The sequence below is a fragment of the Natator depressus genome, chromosome 13, assembly GCF_965152275.1.
Source record: "Natator depressus isolate rNatDep1 chromosome 13, rNatDep2.hap1, whole genome shotgun sequence".
Lineage (NCBI taxonomy): Eukaryota > Metazoa > Chordata > Testudines > Cheloniidae > Natator > Natator depressus.
The window spans coordinates 35,212,040-35,230,940 of NC_134246.1; the positions used below are offsets into that span (position 1 = coordinate 35,212,040).

The following is an 18,901-nucleotide window of genomic DNA, read 5'->3' on the forward strand; positions in this document are numbered from 1 at the left end:
AATGAACTGGTTGATGGATGAGGTGGGAGGAGAAGTGGTGAGCTTCATCAGCAAGGCTGTCCACACCATTTATTCAGACACTGAGCCCTTCCACAACATCACTAGGTATGACTTATCCTGATCCAGAAGCATGCTGGCTGGGATTTCAAATGAGCCTAAGGGAGTTAGGATGCTTGTTCCCCATGAACACTAATAAGACTTGTGATCCAGACTTTCAAAGGTAGTTAGGCACCTAAGGATGCAGATAGGCACCTGGCAGGTTTTTTAAAAACAGCTAAGCAAGTTACGAGCCTAACGCCCCATTGGAATCTTATGAGGCAGCAATTGTTAGAACTTTTATTAGGAACATCCCTAAACTTCAAATGATGAAACCAACAAACCAAACATTCCTGCATTTTTCCAACTTTATTTTACACATTTGTTTATTTTTAATTAACACAGGAATGGCAGATCTCCATTATTCTTTCCTCTGTCAAAATGAAATCCATACCACCATCATAACTATGGCATCACAACCAGCTCCACCATAATACTTGGATCTTCTTGTTATCCATATCAGTGATGAATCCCTCTTCATCTGTTTCAGCTACCCTGACAACTCCACCATTACAACACTGCTGTAATTTTAAAAGCATGGGGTTAAAAAACAATCCAAGATCATCTATTACAATACTATCTAGTATCAAAAATTGCCCTAGTAAGAGCTTTAAATATAATCTACAGAGACTGTCACTGCAGGGATTTCCTTTATAAATGATTTTATGTACCATATCCCCAGCAGATGACTTTAATTAATCTTTGTTGGTTACTCCAGTTGGGGATTTGACCATTAAAACTAAAGTATAACTCCCCACTCCACCACCATTTTCATTTATTTTTGGAACTTTTTCACACACAAACCCCAATATTTAGATTTTAAAAGTTATAAAAATTTTCAAGTTTTTGTTGTTTACAGAAAAATCGAGTTGTAAGTGAATAAAGAATAAAAGTTTTGAAGATTTCATAAATAAAAAAATGATTGAAATAGGATCAATTGTGCAGGAAATTAAAGTTTTCAAACTTGGTGATAGTTTTTCATTAAAACTATATATATTTTTTAAAAAGACTTGTTTCTAAAATGTGAATACAAATCTTATAAAATATTTGACAAAAATAACAAAAATAATTGACAGTCAGCAAGTTTTTGTTAGAAGTTTTAATTTAAAAAAAGACCATTTGTCATTCAGGTGAGACACTTTTCATTTGAAGAATGCTGACCCTCTAAAATGTAAAGAAAATGAGAAAAGGGGGATTGTTGAAATGAAATGATCATTAACTTTATAAGTTTCAAATATTTTAACTGTCTCCTTCCTTTTCTGCCTGTATAATAATCAAATAAAATAATTGTTAATGGTCTTTGTTACAATGGGAATAAAAAAAACAATGTTAACTTGATCTGAATGGCAGGTCAGACTGAGCTGTTCAATATTTTAGCAATGAGTATGCATTTTAAACCAATAATATTCACTTTTGGGTCTCTGACACCCACTCTGAATAATACATCTGACCTTTGACAAGTTCTTGGAGCAAAGAGAACATAAGAACAGCCATACTAGGTGAGACCAAAGGTCCATCTAGCCCATTATCTTTTCTTCTGACAGTGGCCAATGCCAGGTGCTCCAGAGGGAATGAACAGAACAGGAAATTATCAAGTGATCCATCCCCTGTTCCTAGCTTCTGGCAAACAGAGGCTAGGGACAACATCCCTGCCCATCCTGGCTAATAGCCATTGATAGACTTATCCTTCATGAACTTACCTGGTTCTTTTTTGAGCCCTGTTAGTGTCTTGGACATCACAACATCCTCTGGCAAAGAGTTCCACAGCTTGACTGTGTGTTGTGTGAAGAAAGACTTCCTTTTGTTTGTTTTAAACCTGCTGCCTATTAATGTCATTGGGTGACCCCTGGTTCTTGTGTTATGAGAAGGAGTAAATAACACTTCCTTATTTACTTTCTCCACACCACTCGTGATTTTATAGACCCCTATCATATTACCCCCTTAGTCGTCTCTTTTCCAAGCTGAAAAGTCCCAGTCTTATTAATCTCTCCTCATATGGAAGCTGTTCCGTACCCCTAATAATTTTTGTTGCCCTTTTATGTACCTTTTCCAATTCCATTTTATCTTTTTTGAGATGGGGTGACCAGATATGCACACAGTCTTCAAGATGAGAGCGTACCCATGGATTTATATAGAGGCAATATGGTATTTACTGTCTCATTCTCTATCCCCTTTGTGATGTTGCCCCCCATAATTCTTTATGGAAATATGCTTATGAATGTATATATGCCATAACTGGAATATGTTTATGCTACATATGCCACGTAACATATATATGTAAAGATTAAGATCTATTGAATATATTCATCCTATTTGTATGCATGTGTCATTTTTGTATTCAAAGTTATGAATATTGGCTATGTACTTGTTTGAGTTTAAGTAGCCTTAGTAAAGCATTTGGTCAGCTTCTTGAGAAAGGAGTGTGCAAATTAAGTGCCCAATCAAGAAACACTTAACTGACAATGGATCTTGGAAGACTCCAATCCACATAAGAAGTCTTCCTGGAGACATTCAAGATAGCATGTGGGCAATGGCTGCTGCCTGTAAAAACGGAGTCATGCATGGACATGTGACTTGCCCGTGTGACTCCAAAACTCCATCTTGGAGTTGGATTCTGCATAGGAGAGAGGAGGGGGTCTCCATCCACAAGAGAAAGTCTATTTAAACCCCTGGGAGACCCCTACATTTTGTCTTCAGCTGCCTCAAGAGATAGCCTCTCCACCCCCAAAGGATACCTGAAAGAAACTGGAACAAAGGACAGTAACCACAGGGGTGTGAGTGATTGCTGGACCCAGACTAGAAGGAGGCTAGTCTGTAAAAGAATCTTACTGGAACACCTCTGAGGGTGAGATTTCATCTGTAATCACTTTCTTACTGTATTAGGTTTAGACTTGCATGTTTTATTTTATTTTACTTGGTAATTCACTTTGTTCTGTCTGTTATTACTTGGAACCACTTAAACCCTACTTTTTTATTTAATAAAATCACTTTTTACTTATTAATTAACCCAGAATATGTATTAATACCGGGGAAAGGGGGGGGGCAAACAGCTGTGCATATCTCTTTATCAGTGTTATAGAGGGTGAACGATTTATACAGGGTAAAATGGATTAATTTGGGGTTTGGACCCCATTGGGAGATGGGTATCTGGGTGCTGGAGACAGGAGCAGTTCTTAAGCTGTTTTCAGTTAAGCCTGCAGCTTGTGTGGGATGTGGTTCAGACTTGAATCTGTTTTTGAAGCAGGCAAGCGTGTCTGGCTCAGACAAGGCAAGGTACTGAAGTCCCAAGCTGCCAGGGAAAACGGGCTCAGAGGTATTCCCAGCACATCAGTTGGCAGTCCCAAGGGAGGTTTCTGTGATCCAACCTGTCACACCTTTCCTAATGATTCCCAACATTCTGCTAGCGTTTTGACTGCTTCTGCACATCAAGTGGATGTTTTCAGAGAACTATCCACAGCGCCTCCAAGATCTCTTTCTTGAGTGGTAACAGCTAATTTAGAGTCCATCATTTTATATGCATAGTTGGGATTATGTTTTCCAATGTGCATTACCTTGCAAAAGGATGCACGGAGGTTTCTGACCACTGTGCTCCTCATGTACGGCTAACTTTGATAGTGGATCAGGTCAATAAACCCACCTGCCTATGCACTTGTGTCTCTAATAGAAGCTTGGGACCAGATTGCACTATCCAAGTCTAATAATTTCACTAGCTAAATCATCAACAAGAACTTAACCTAGAACATCTCTAGGTTAAAAGCATGAGCCTCTACTGTACAAGCTAAAGGAACAACTGTCAGCTCAGAGTCTGGAGCAGACACAGAAATCTCTGTAATCAGTCTAGCCACTAGAAGGGAGTAGAGAGCTGCACTTTGCTAGCTTGTGTTAAACGACTATGGTCAGTGGCGCCAGAACCTGGGGACCAGGGACCATGGCCCTCCCACTTTTTGAGGGGACTGACCTGGCCCATCTACTTTTCACCAGGGCAGACCCTGCCTCCCTTCCCCATCTCTTCCCCCCCTGAGGCCCCACCCCCACCAGGCCAGTGTGGAGGTTCACCCTCCACCTGCCAGCGGTGCAGGGGCCCACTGAGAGCAGCCTCTGGTCCATGTCCCTGCCCCCCGGGCTCCCTCTCTCCATGTCCCCAGAGCTGCCTGTGCGGCTTTCCAGAACCCAGCTCCAGCCAGGGGCGGGAGGCTGGGAACCTCACCCCAGACATGGTAAGAGCCATGCGGGCAGCTGTGGGAGGCCGCGGACCCTCCACCTGCCCTGGGTGGTGGTCGGGGAGACGGGATGGGGACTGCTCTCAGTGGGCCTCCCGCACCATGCACAGGTGGAGGGTCAGCCCGCAGCTCCTCACAGCTGCCTGTGCGGCTCTTACCAGGGCTGGGCTGCAGCTCTGAGGCGCCGCCTGCCCAGCCAGAGCTGGGTCATGGAGAGCCATTCAGGCAGCTGTGGGGAGCCTAGGTTCCTCCACATACCGCGGGCTGAGGGCCCAGGGGGTGGCGACACAGACCGGGGGGGACACTTTTGGGAAGGCTCCGGTGCCCTTGACTTTGGGCCATAGACGTCACTATCTTGCAATTTACCCTTAATATAAGGAAGACACATCTTCTCCCACTCTGCCCTCCAGCTGTTGGCTAGACCAGAGGTTCTCAAACTGTTTACCATTGTGCTATGGGCATGTCTACACTTACCTCCAGAGTGATCGATCCAGTAGGGGTTGATTTATTGCACTCTCCTGTCGATTCCAGTACTCCACTGAAGCGAGAAGCGTAGGTGGAGTCGACAGGGGAGCATCAGCAGTAGACCTACCAAGGTGAAAACACCGCAGTAAGTAGCTCTAAGTACGTCGACTTCAGCGATGCTATTTTCATAGCTGAAGTTGTGTAACTTAGCCCACCCCAGTGTAGTGTTATGTGGGCCATCTCCAGACAATAGATCTCTATAGGGTGACCATAATTCTTGTTTTGGCTGGGGGAATCCCTTTCTTAAGTCCTGGCCCAGCCGTCCAGACTTTTTTGACATGAGCAAATGGGACAAATGCCCATTTTTGCAAAAAAAGTGGGGTACGGAGGAATGTGCAGGGGGGAGGCGAGCAGTGATGCCAGTGAGCCAGGGCTCAGGTGAGGGGCATGCAGGGCTCAGACAGGCAGGAACTCCAGTCCCATACTGTTGTGGGGAAGGGAGGGGGCATGGACAAGCAGCTCAGACCAGCCCCGTGAGAGATGGGGGACAGTTTGGGCTAGCCCCATGTGGTGTCCCATTTCTCCTTTTGGAAATATGGCCACCCTATATATATACTACCTGTATGGCCCTGAGGATGTCACTTGGGCTACAAATGTATGCTGATTAGGCTGCAAGTGGCCTGTAGGCCGTGGGTTGAGAACCACTGGGCTAGGGAAACACGTTTCCTTAGAGGGGTCACAGATTGCCTCCAGCATTCAATGGGCAAGAAACACATGATCTGGCTTTTAAGCTGAATTTTTTGCTTTGGCAAGATATTATTTCACAGTCATAGGAAATCTCATCCCATCTACCTGGAAAAGAGGAATATTTCCTATGTGGTTAGAAGCTCTCCTCTTTCTGTTCATTCTGTTTTGAGTTTTCACATTGACTCCATTCCCACAGCTGCTTCTGCTCTCTGGAGAATAAAGATATAATTAACTTCCCCTTCCTTGTTAGTTATAAGTTACTGTCTGTCAAGGAAGTGTTTCACCTTCTCACATGAAGGATAAACAATGATTTAGGAGAGATACATGCTCCCTGGTATTCAATACAATATTCCAAGCAGGACAACACAACCAGATTTCTTCACTGACAGAACCAAAGTTCAGACAGGATATGGCGATAGAAGATGCAGTGCAGAACCTATATCCTGGCTTCCAAAGCAATGAATGAAGGTTATGTCAGAGACTTGGGCTCTTGTGCATAACTCTTAATGCAGTTACACTAGTGTGAATTTTCCTCGTCTAGTGAGCCCTCTTTCTTTAAGGAGTTTCTTCATTGCTACTCCATAATTTCTCTGACACAAATGTGGAGCAGAGATATTGCTTGTAGAATCTTTCAGTTCTATGGTACTGCAGTAGTTAAAAAGTCAACAAACTCTTTTATGTTAATGGCGTAATCGGCACATCTCAAATGTCTCTTTGGTTTAGTATTAGTGTCAGTCAGAGAGAGAGAGAGAGAGAGAGACTGGGGATAGATAGATAGATAGATAGATAGATAGATAGATAGATAGATAGATAGATAATGATCTCTGGAACTATAATGCATCAAAAGATACCAAATCATTTTATAACCATAAAATAATATATTTCTTTTTGCCACAAGGAGTCAACCTGAAAAAGCCCTCTTCACACACTCAAGCATGGGTGGGAATTGAGTTGAAAGCTCACATATTTTCATACAATACATTAAACAAAATAACAGTTTTCCTTTTGTTTAATGGCTGGTAAAATAGCTGTGCTGAATGGAATGTATATTCTTGTTTTTGTGTCTTTTTGTAACTTAAGGTTTTGCCTAGAGGGATTCTCTATGTTTTGAATCTGATTACCCTCTAAGGTATTTACCATCCTGATTTTACAGAGGTGATTCTTTTACTTTTTCTTTAATTAAAATTATTCTTTTAAGATCCTGATTGCTTTTTCATTGTTCTTAAGATCCAAGGGTTTGGGTCTGTGTTCACCTATGCAAATTGGTGAGGATTTTTAACAAGCCTTCCCCAGGAAAGGGGGTGTAGGGCTTGGGGGGGGATATTTTTGGGGGGAAGACGTCTCCAAGTGGGCTCTTTCTCTGTTCTTTGTTTAACGCGCTTGGTGGTGGCAGCATAGGATTCAAGGACAAGGCAAAGTTTGTACCTTGAGGAAGTTTTTAACCTAAGCAGGTAAGAATAAACTTGGGGGGGGGGGTCTTTCATGCAGTTCCCCACATCTGTACCCTAGAGTTCAGAGTGGGGAAGAAACCTGGACAACATGTGAATCTGATCAGGGCCTTTATAGTGGATTTCTACAAAGAAAACACGGGCCAGATTCTGATCCCTTTTGCATTGGTGTAAAAATGAATTGCCTCTTGTCATAAATATAAAGGGAAGGGTAAACCTCTTTAAAATCCCTCCTGGCCAGAGGAAAAATCCTCTTACTTGTAAAGGGTTAAGAAGCTAAAGGTAACCTCGCTGGCACCTGACCAAAATGACCAATGAGGAGACAAGATACTTTCAAAAGCTGGGAGGAGGGAGAAAAACAAAGGGTCTGGGTCTGTCTGTGTGATGCTTTTGCCGGGGACAGAACACGAATGGAGTCTTAGAACTTAGTAAGTAATCTAGCTAGGTATGTGTTAGATTATGATTTCTTTAAATGGCTGAGAAAATTAGCTGTGCTGAATAGAATGAATATTCCTGCCTGTGTGTTGTTTTTTTAACTTAAGGTTTTGCCTAGAGGGATTCTCTATGTTTTGAATCTAATTACCCTGTAAGGTATTTACCATCCTGATTTTACAGAGGTGATTCTTTTTTACTTCTATTAAAAGTCTTCTTGTAAGGAAACTGAATGATTTTTCATTGTTCTAAGATCCAAGGGTTTGGGTCTGTGGTCACCTATGCAAATTGGTGAGGATTTTTACCAAACCTTCCCCAGGAAGTGGGGTGCAAGGGTTGGGAGGATTTTTGGGGGAAAGACATTTTCAAACTACGTTTTTTCAGGAACCCAGATAAAGTTTGGTGGTGGCAGTGGAAGTCCAAGGGCAAAGGGTAAAATAGTTTGTACCTTTGGGAAGTTTTAACCTAAGCTGGTAAAAGTAAGCTTAGGAGGTTTTCATGCAGGTCCCCACATCTGTACCCTAGAGTTCAGAGTGGGGAAGGCACCTTGACATGGTGGCAGAGCGGTGGGATTAACTTGAAATCATTTTGAGATCAATTTGAGATTTTTTGAACCAGAAAAACAGAAATTTTTAAAATCCTTTGTGCTGCTAGAAAGCAGGTCTCCAACTGGCAATAGTTGGAAGTTTTTTTTTGCTTTGCTTTGGGGCCAGAGCAGAGACAAAAGGGAATTTTCTTTGGGAGCTGCAGTTTCTCTTCCTAAAGGCAGAGAAGTTAACCTCCTGCAGGGAAATTCACAAGTCTTCACAGACCTAAGAGCAACTAGAGGGGATTTCTACCTATTTGCCTGAAGACAAAAGTGTTAGTTTTGGGGTTTTTTAGGATTTTGATTTTTTTTTTGAACAAGGAGCACAGATTTGAAAAGGAAATTTTTTCCTTTGGGCTGCTAGAAAGCAGGTATCCAACTGGAAATAGTTGGAAGCTTTTTTGCTTTGCTTTGGGGCCAGAGCAGAGACAGGTTTTCTCTACCTAAGGCAGAGTAGTTAACCTCCTGCAGGGAAATTCACCAGTCGTCACAGACCTGAAAGTTTTTTTTTACCTAAGAGTAACTTGAGGGGATTTCTGCCAATTTGATTGGAGACAAAAGGTGTTAGGTTTTGTGGGGGGTTTTTTTGGATTTTTCTGTAGGCTGACAATCACTATCAGAGAATATAGGTATCCTATTCCAGCACAGCAAAATTTTACAAGCCAAGTTTTGTTTGTTTTATTTCTAACCCTCGGTTGTAAAGTTAGCTAAAAACAGAGAGGTAAAGATGACAGACACCAAGGCACTACACAAATTGGAGTTAGCCAAACTGGAGGCAATGAAAGAAGCCAAAAAATCCCTAGAAGCTGCTCACAGGAGAGCAATGGAGGCAAAGGAAAAAGAAATGGAGGCAAAGGACAAAGAAAGGGAGGCAGCGAAAGAGGCAGAACAACACCAAGCGGCTGCTCACAGGAGAGCTATGGAAGCAAGGGACAAAGAAATGGAGGCAAGGGACAAAGAACTGGAGGAGAAGGAAAAAGAGAGTAAGCATGTGGAGGGGATGGAGAAGGTAAAGGCTCAGCAGAATATACCAACAAACCCTAGCAATCCTTCTCCAGGTATCACTCCCCATCCCAGAAAGTTCCCCACCTACAAGGCAGGCGATGATACTGAGGCCTTCTTAGAAAACTTCGAAAGGGCCTGCCTTGGGTTTGGCATATCTACAGACCAATACATGGTAGAGCTGAGGCCAGAGCTCAGTGGACCCTTAGCTGAGGTGGCGGCTGAAATGCCTAAGGACCACATGAACAAGTATGAACTATTTAAAACCAAGGCGAGGGTCAGAATGGGGCTAACACCCAAGCATTCTCGTCGGAGGTTCAGAGCCCTAAGGTGGAAACCAGACGTGTCATTTACCCGACATGCCTACCACCTTGTGAAACATTGGGATGCCTGGATATCAGGAGCAAGTGTTATATCTCCAGAAGAGTTGCCCTTCCTCATGCAAATGGAACAATTCTTAGAGGGTGTTCCTGAGGAAATAGAAAGATACATCCTAGATGGGAAGCCCAAAACTGTAATCGAGGCAGGAGAGATTCGAGCCAGATGGGTAGAGGTGGCAGAGAAGAAGAAAACTGGTCGCAGTTGGGGCGGAGACCAGAAGGAACAACCCCAGACCACACCCTATTACCGTGGGCGGCCAAGGCCCCACCTACCCCCCAAAGAACCCTCCAGACACCTTATCGTCCCACCACACCATTCTCCAGCAACCCACCTCGCCCCAGTGACCCGGCAGCTGGATGAAGTTTTAAATGTAACGAGTCGGGGCATGTAAAGGCTAACTGCCCCAAGAACCCCAATAGATTACAGTTCATTGCACCGGAATCACACCAGAGGTCCGCAGGCCCAGATACCTCCCAGATACCCTTGGAGCAGAGGGAAACTGTGAGTGTGGGCGGGAAGAAGGTCACCGCGTGGAGGGACACCGGAGCACAAGTGTCAGCTATCCATGCTTCCTTAGTGGACCCCAATTTAATCAACCCAGAGATCCAAGTGACGATTCAACCCTTCAAGTCCAACTCTTTCAATTTGCCTACAGCCAAGTTGCCTGTCCAGTACCAGGGCTGGTCATGAAAGTGGACTTTTGCAGTCTATGATGATTATCCCATCCCCATGCTGTTGGGGGAAGACTTGGCCAATCATGTGAAGCGGGCCAAAAGGGTAGGAATGGTCACCCGCAGCCAGGCTAAACAAGCTGTGACGCCTAGCTCTGTTCTGGAAACTTCTATCAGGACCCGGTCAGAGGTGATGGACCCAGACCCCAGGCCAATGTCTGCAACAGCAGTAGTGGATCCAGTCCCAGAGACCCAGATGGAACCAGTCCCAGTACCGGAACCGGTGGAACAACCAGCACCAGACCCATTGCCAGCACTGAATCCAGTACTTGCAACCTCAACACCAGAGGGCCCCACCGAACCTGAACCGGCAGCAGCCCATAACCCTACACAAGAGGCTCAGCCAGAGCTTGAACCCCAACAGAGTGTCCCAGCGGAGAGTGGTTCACAGTCAACGGAAACAGCCCCATCCCCTACATCGCTTCCAGAGGGACCAAGCATAGGTCCACAATCCAATGAGGAACTGATGTCGCCAGCATCAAGGGAACAGTTCCAGACCAAACAGGAAGCAGATGGAAGCCTCCAGGGAGCTTGGACGGCAGTACGGAGCAACCCACCGCCTCTCAGCTCTTCTAATCCATCCAGGTTTCTTGTAGAAAGAGGACTTTTATACAAGGAAACTCTTTCTGGTGGACACCAGGAAGACTGGCATCCTCAGAGACAGTTAGTAGTTCCAACTAAATACCGGGCCAAGCTCTTGAGCTTAGCCCATGATCACCCTAGTGGCCATGCTGGGGTGAACAGGACCAAAGACTGTTTGGGGGGGTCATTCCACTGGGAGTGAATGGGCAAGGATGTTTCTACCTATGTCCGGTCTTGTGAAGTATGCCAAAGAGTGGGAAAACCCCAAGACCAGGTCAAAGCCCCTCTCCAACCACTCCCCATCATTGAAGTTTAATTTCAGCGAGTAGCTGTGGATATTCTGGGTCCTTTTCCAAAAAAGACACCCAGAGGAAAGCAGTACGTCCTGACTTTCATGGATTTTGCCACCTGATGGCCGGAAGCAGTAGCTCTAAGCAACACCAGGGCTAAAAGTGTGTGCCAGGCACTAGCAGACATTTTTGCCAGGGTAGGTTGGCCTTCCGACATCCTCACAGATGCAGGGACTAATTTCCTGGCAGGAGAATACGGAAAACCTTTGGGAAACTCATGGGGTAAATCACTTGGTTGCCACTCCTTACCACCATCAAACAGATGGCATGGTGGAGAAGTTTAATGGAACTTTGGGGGCCATGATACGTAAATTCGTAAATGAGCACTCCAATGATTGGGACCTAGTGTTGCAGCAGTTGCTCTTTGCCTACAGAGCTGTACCACATCCCAGTTTAGGGTTTTCCCCATTTGAACTTGTAAATGGCCGTGAGTTTAAGGGGCCATTACAGTTGGTGAAGCAGCAATGGGAGGGATTTACACCTTCTCCAGGAACTAACCTTCTGGACTTTGTAACCAACCTTCAAAACACCCTCCAAATGTCTTTAGCCCTTGCTAAAGAAAACCTACAGGATGCTCAAAAAGAGCAAAAAGCCTGGTATGATAAACATGCCAGAGAGCGTTCCTTCAAAGTAGGGGACCAGGTCGTGGTCTTAAAGGTGCTCCAGGCCCATAAAATGGAAGCATTGTGGGAAAGGCCATTCACGGCCAGGAGCGCCTGGGAGCTGTTAATTATCTCATAGCATTCCCCACCTCCAACCGAAAGCCTAAGGTGTACCATATTAATTCTCTAAAGCCCTTTTATTCCAGAGAATTAAAGGTTTGTCAGTTTACAGCACAGGGAGGAGAGGACGCTGAGTGGCCTGAAGGTGTCTACTACGAAGGGAAAAGTGCTGGTGGTGTGGAAGAGGTGAACCTCTCCATGACCCTTGGGCGTATGCAGCGACAGCAGATCAAGGAGCTGTGCCCTAGCTACGCGCCAACGTTCTCAGCCACCCCAGGACTGACTGAATGGGCAAACCACTCCATTGACACAGGTAATGCTCACCCAATTAAAGTCCAACCTTACCGGGTGTCTCCTCGAGGTAAAACTGCTATAGACCGGGAGATCCAGGATATGTTACAGATGGGTGTAATCCGCCCCTCTGGAAGTGCGTGGGCATCTCCAGTGGTTCTAATTCCCAAACCAGATGGGGAGATATGTTTTTGCATGGACTACAGTAAGCTAAATGCTGTAACTCGCCCAGACAACTATCCAATGCCACGCACAGATGAACTATTAGAGAAAGTGGGACGGGCCCAGTTCATTTCTACCTTGGACTTAACCAAGGGGTACTGGCAGGTACCACTAGATGAATCCGCCAAGGAAAGGTCAGCCTTCACCACACACGTCGGGCTGTATGAATTTAATGTACTCCCTTTCGAGCTGTGAAATGCACCCGCCACCTTCCAAAGACTTGTAGATGGTCTCCTAGCGGGATTAGGAGAATATGCAGTCGCCTACCTTGACAATGTGGCCATATTTTCGGATTCCTGGGCAGAACACCTGGAACATCTACAAAAAGTCTTTGAGCGCATAAGGGAGGCAGGACTAACTGTTAAGGCTAAGAAGTGTCAAACAGGCCTCAACAGAGTGACTTACCTTGGACACCACGTGGGTCAAGGAGCTATCAACCCCCTACAGGCCAAAGTGGATGCTATCCAAAAGTGGCCTGTCCCAAAGTCAAAGAAACAGGTTCAATCCTTCTTAGGCTTGGCCAGTTATTATAGACGATTTGTACCGCAATACAGCCAAATCGCCGCCCCACTGACAGACCTAACCAAAAAGAAACAGCCAAATGCTGTTCAGTGGACCGAAGAGTGTCAGAAGGCCTTTAATCAGCTTAAAGCGACACTCATGTTTGACCCTGTACTAAGGGCCCCAGACTTTGACAAACCATTCCTAGTAACCACAGATGCGTCCGAGCGTGGTGTGGGAGCAGTTTTAATTCAGAAAGGACCTGATCAAGAATTCCACCCTGTAGTGTTTCTCAGCAAAAAACTGTCTGAGAGGGAAAGCAAATGCTCAGTCAGTGAAAAAGAATGTTATGCCATTGTCTACGCTCTGGAAAAGCTATGCCCATATGTTTGGGGATGGCGTTTCCACCTGCAAACCGACCATGCTGCACTACAGTGGCTTCATACCGCCATGGGAAATAACAAAAAAACCTATTCGGTGGAGTTTAGCTCTCCAAGATTTTGATTTCGACATCCAGCACATCTCAGGAGCTTCTAACAAAGTGGCTGATGCACTCTCCCGTGAAAGTTTCCCAGAATCAACTGGTTAAAATTGTCCTTGAGATGTGGAAAATATTGTTAGTCTTTATGTGCTTGGTAGTATATTTAGAGGTGCATGTGTCTTATTAACTCTGTTTTTTCCTAGAGCTCCAGGAAGAAATCCCAGCCAGCGTTTCACCCTAGCTGAGATTTGGGGGGCGTGTCATAAATATAAAGGGAATATAAAATCCCTCCTGGCCAGAGGAAAAATCCTCTCACTTGTAAAGGGTTAAGAAGCTAAAGGTAACCTCGCTGGCACCTGACAAAAATGACCAATAAGGAGACAAGATACTTTCAAAAGCTGGGAGGAGGGAGAAAAACAAAGGGTCTGGGTCTGTCTGTGTGATGCGGGGACAGAACAGGAATGGAGTCTTAGAACTTAGTAAGTAATCTAGCTAGGTATGTGTTAGATTATGATTTCTTTAAATGGCTGAGAAAATAAGCTGTGCTGAATAGAATGACTGTTCCTGTCTGTGTGTCTTTTTTGTAACTTAAGGTTTTGCCTAGAGGGATTCTCTATGTTTTGAATCTAATTACCCTGTAAGGTATTTACCATCCTGATTTTACAGAGGTGATTCTTTTTTACTTCTATTAAAAGTCTTCTTGTAAGGAAACTGAATGCTTTTTCATTGTTCTAAGATCCAAGGGTTTGGGTCTTTGGTCACCTATGGAAATTGGTGAGGATTTTTACCAAACCTTCCCCAGGAAGTGGGGTGCAAGGTTTGGGGGGATTTTGGGGGGAAAGACGTTTCCAAACTACGTTTTTTCAGGAATCCAGATAAAGTTTGGTGGTGGCAGTGGAAGTCCAAGGGCAAAGGGTAAAATAGTTTGTACCTTGGGGAAGTTTTAACTTAAGCTGGTAAAAGTAAGCTTAGGAGGTTTTCATGCAGGTCCCCACATCTGTACCCTAGAGTTCAGAGTGGGGAAGGAACCTTGACACCTCTACTGTCGTTAGGGTATTTAAATTCAATAAGAATCTGGCCAGGTATGATGGGAAGTTAATGTATTGATGCTTGTTAATTTTTCTTGATACTGATAAGTGATGTCCATTTCTAGATGATGGTGATTAATTTATTTGCATGTAACTGGGATCTAGAGGCCAGTTTTCAGAAGGGATCAGTCCTACAGCTGCTGCCAAAAGGGGAAAAATTTATCATGAAAAGTTTGGCAAATATTTCATCCTGATTTTTTTTTGTCCAAAAAATTGAAATTCAGAAAACGTCAACCAGCTCTAGTAAGAGTCCATGATTGTAGCTGAAGTAATTGGTATCAGCATCTCTAAAGCTCAGGGCCCCACACTGAGATTTCCAAAGTAGATGAAGGTTGCATAAACAATGGGCCATTTCTAAAGTCCTAGCTGAAGCAAACTCATGATTACTTCAGTGGGAATTTGGCTGTATAAATCAGGAGAAAAATGGAGTAACGGTTGCAGGCTCTGATCTTTGAGCTCTATGAGTGGTTTTTCAAGAAAGGCTTCAATTTTGCAATCCTTTGTCATTTTGAATAGATCTTGGACTAGTCATGGAGTAGAATATCACTCAGTGGATGAAATGATTGCATGGAATTGATGTGCAGATTGTCCAGCTAAAAGCCTACTCACTACAAAAGTCCTAAGTGGAATTTAAATGGTGCATATATATGTGACAGACATGTTAATTTCCTGCAACATAAGAGCAGACCTTACTGAATACGTTGAACCCTATTGTACTAACTAATTTTAGGAGTTCATTGTATGAAAAATGCCAATGTTTATGTATTATTTTGAGATGAATGTAACATCTGTAAGGAGGAGACCTGACTAATGAAAACCTTGTGAAGTGTTATGAGCTTCAAAGAACTATTTGTAACAATGTGAACTTTTTAAGTTAATTGGGTTACCCAGGAAATCTCCAGGCAGAGGTTTATGCTAATGTAACCCCCCCTTTGCCTGTAGATCAGCTGTTATATGAAGACAGGTCAAAGACCCAAACTGTATAAAGAAGTGACTCATAGATGCATGGGTGTACTTGTTCTGAGCCAAGGAGTTATGAATTTGTAAGCACAAAAAAAACCCCTTAGTGGTATTCGAAGGACCAGCCAGAGCCCCTGTTGGAGTTGGGGTGGTCTCTAGTGAGGTCATTAGCAGGGGTGTAGCTTCTTTTGTGGGTTCAAAAAAGAACTGGATAAGTTCATGGAGGATAGGTCCATCAATAGCTATTAGCCAGGATGGGCAGGGATGCTGTCCCTAAGCCTGTGTCTGCCTGAGGTTGGGAATGGGCAACAGAGGATGGATCACTTGATGATGACCTGTTCTGTTCATTCCCTCTGAAGCACCTGGCATTGGCCACTGTAGGAAGACAGGATACTGGACTAGATGGACCTTTGGTCTGACCCAGTGTGGCTCTTCTTATGTTCTTAGTGTTTTTATATGTTTTCTCTGTAATGCTTTCACTTTCAGAATGAATGCGCTTGCTTAGAAAGGGCTGTGTGGTAATTGAACAGTGAACAATTATACTGTTTATAGCTTCTGAGGAACGAAGGCAAAGCAGGCCTGGTGAGACAGATGGTTTTGCTGGGAAATTCACAGCAAAGTCAGGGAACTGTGCAGTCTGGAAATACGCTGGGGGTCAGGAGGGAGGGAGACACGAGTCTCTGCCCAAGAGAGATGATGGTTGAAGAGCCAGGAGCCTTAGAGAGGCTCCCCCGCTGGACCAGACAAGGATGAACTGTATCAGAGTGCACTGGGGGCCAAAGGGTAGAATAGCTCTTGTGCTGGCTCCTGTGCACAGGGGTGAATTTCACCAAACGAGTCAGGTCAGAATCTAGCCCTTACTGAGGAATGAGTGAAGATGGAGTAAAATTTCAGATTTGTCTCCACAATACTTACTTGCATTATAATGTTGCTTTTCCCCAGCTAAATCCTATAGGGCAAAGCTCCTCCCATGGAATGAAACATTGGTCACGGAGTTCATACTGCTGGGATTTTCAGAGAGCCATGAAGTACAGATCCTACTCTTTGCGTTATTTTTACTTTTCTACCTCGTAGCCCTGGCGGGAAACATCCTGCTGCTCATCACACTGTCTGCTGCGTGAAGCCTTCATACTCCATGTACTTTTTCCTGGGTAACCTCTCCTTCCTGGAGATCTGCTACACAACCAACATATTCCCTTGTATGATAGTCAGCTTCTTTGCTGAGGCAAAATCCATCTCTTTCAGTGCCTGTATGGCCCAGTTTTATCTGTTCAATTCCTTGGGTGGCACCAGAGGTGAAAGTAAGTTAAAGGACTTATCGGTACACCGGAATCCTGAGCAAGGGGCGTGGCTTCAACCGGAAGAGGCAGGGCCTTAAATCCCCGGGCCCTTTAAATCTTGATTTAAAGGGCCCGGGGCTCCAGCTGCGGTAGTGGCGGCTGGGAGCCCCAGGCCCTTTAAATCACCCCTGAGCTACCAGCTGCAGAGGGGGCTGGGAGCCCCGGGGCTCGGGGGCAATTTAAAGGGCCCAGGGCTCCAGCTGCTCCTACTGCAGCGGAGGCCTGGGCCCTTTAAATCACTGAGGAGCCCTGGGGGCTCTCGGATGCCACTGCTACCCCGGGGCCCCGACCCTTTAAATCCCCTCCGTAGCCCTGCCGCCACTACCCCAGGGCTTCGGCACCAGGGCTCCGGCGGGATTTAAAGGGCTCGGGGCTCCGGCAGCCACTACTGCCCTGGCCCTTTAAATCCTCGCCAGAGCCCCGCCGCCGCTAGCCCAGGGCTTCGGCGGGGATTTAAAGGGCCGGGGCGGTAGCGGCGGCTGGAGTTCTGGGACCCTTTAAATCACCCCCGGGCTCGGGCAGCAGGGCTCAGGCGGGGATTTATAGGGCCCCGGGGTGGTAGCGGGGGCTGCAGCCCTGAGGCCCTTTAAATCCCCGCCGGAGCCCTGCCACCGCTACCCCAAGGCTTTGGCAGCAGGGCTCAGGCAGAGATTTAAAGGGCTTGGGCTTTCGGCAGCCACTACCACCCTAACCCTTTAAATCTCCACTGGAGCCCTGCCGCCACTACCCCAGGGTTTTAAATTGCCTTCTGGGAAAGCCGGTCCCAGTACAGCGCACCAGCTATTGCCGGTATGCCATACCGGGGCGTACTGGCTTACTTTCACCTCTGGGTGGCACTGTCTCCTCCTGTCCATGATTTCCTACGACTGATATCTAGCCATATGCAATCCGCTCCGTTATGTAGCTGTTATGAGCAGGGGCGTGTGCCCCTTTGCCTGGCAGCTGCCTCCTGGATTGGTGGCTTTGCGATCACCTTGGTGACCATTCTGTTCATGGCGAATTTAACATTCTGCAGCCCCAATGAAATAGATAATTTCTTCTGTGATTTCACCCCGCTCCTAAAGCTGGCTTGCTCAGATACTTACCTCTTCGAAAAGCTCTCCTTCTTCTTGTCTTCCACTCTGATGCTGGTCCCCTTTCTGTTAACTGTGCTGTCCTATATTTATATCCTATCTGCCATCCTCAACTGCTTTTCCACCGCCGGGCCACAAAAGACCATTTTCCACTTCCAGTTCTTAGATCTGTCAATGACTCACTATGTGACATTGGATATTTCACATAACCTCTCTAGGACTCAGTTTCCTCCTCTATAATACTGCCCTGTTCCTTTAATAGTTATTTGACACCTGTAATAAACTGGGGATGTTTTTAATGTTTTGTCTGAATAGTGTGTGTACCTCAGTTTCCCCTGTGTGTTACCCCAGTATCTAAGTAGTGGGACAAGTGTTTGTTGATCATTGCAGAGACGCCGAATGGGCAGGTGTGACCTGTCGTCTGGCTGCCTGGGCACAGACAATGGCCAACACTCTGTAACCTGGCAACTGATGCCTGGGGTCCATCTTCTGCAAGAGCCTGCCAGAGGTGCTGGAGAACAAAGTGAGAAGGGTGTTGGAGAACAAAGAGAGAAGTGAATGCGAGATGACCAGTTTGCCTGGGAAAGAGACAAAGGATGGAGGAGGGGCAACTGAGCATGACTGTGGGTGGGCTGCTGGAAGCAAGTCAGTCTCCTTTTGGGACTCAGCGGGGACAGCCCAGGGCCTCTGGATTCCCCAAGATGGACTTTGCTGAATTTCTGTGCTAACAATATCAGTTCTACACTGTGTCCCGGTCGACTAATAAACCTTTCTGGTTTACAATGCTGGCTGAGAGTCACTAATGACTGTGAAGTTGGGGTGCACGGCCCATCTGAGGGGAGTGTTGTAAGGTTTCCCCTCCTGTCCCATTCAGACAGACTCACTGTGGGGAGCTCCCAGTGTAAAAACAGGAGTGCTGAACGCTCCAAGGTCAGACCCAGGAGGCGCCGAAACCAAGGAGGCTTGCCCAGTGAGAGTGTGCCTGGAGGGGTTGTCACACTACACCAGAGGGGTCCCACCTGAACTTCATTCTAATGGTTCCAAGAGCACCGAGGCTGCGCACTCCATGACTACACCATGATAAGCATCATAGTGCTGTAGATAGATAGATTAGATAGCACAACGCATATTCAACTTGTGGAACTCTTTGCCATAGGATGTTGTGAAGTCCAAGACTATAAAA

The 18,901-nt window shown here is 45.6% G+C and overlaps 1 pseudogene; it reads left to right on the forward strand.

The window, feature by feature from the left end:
• Positions 1 to 13: 13 nt before the first annotated feature.
• On the forward strand, positions 14 to 17,958 carry LOC141997751 (olfactory receptor 5I1-like; annotated as a pseudogene).
• Positions 17,959 to 18,901: the final 943 nt, after the last annotated feature.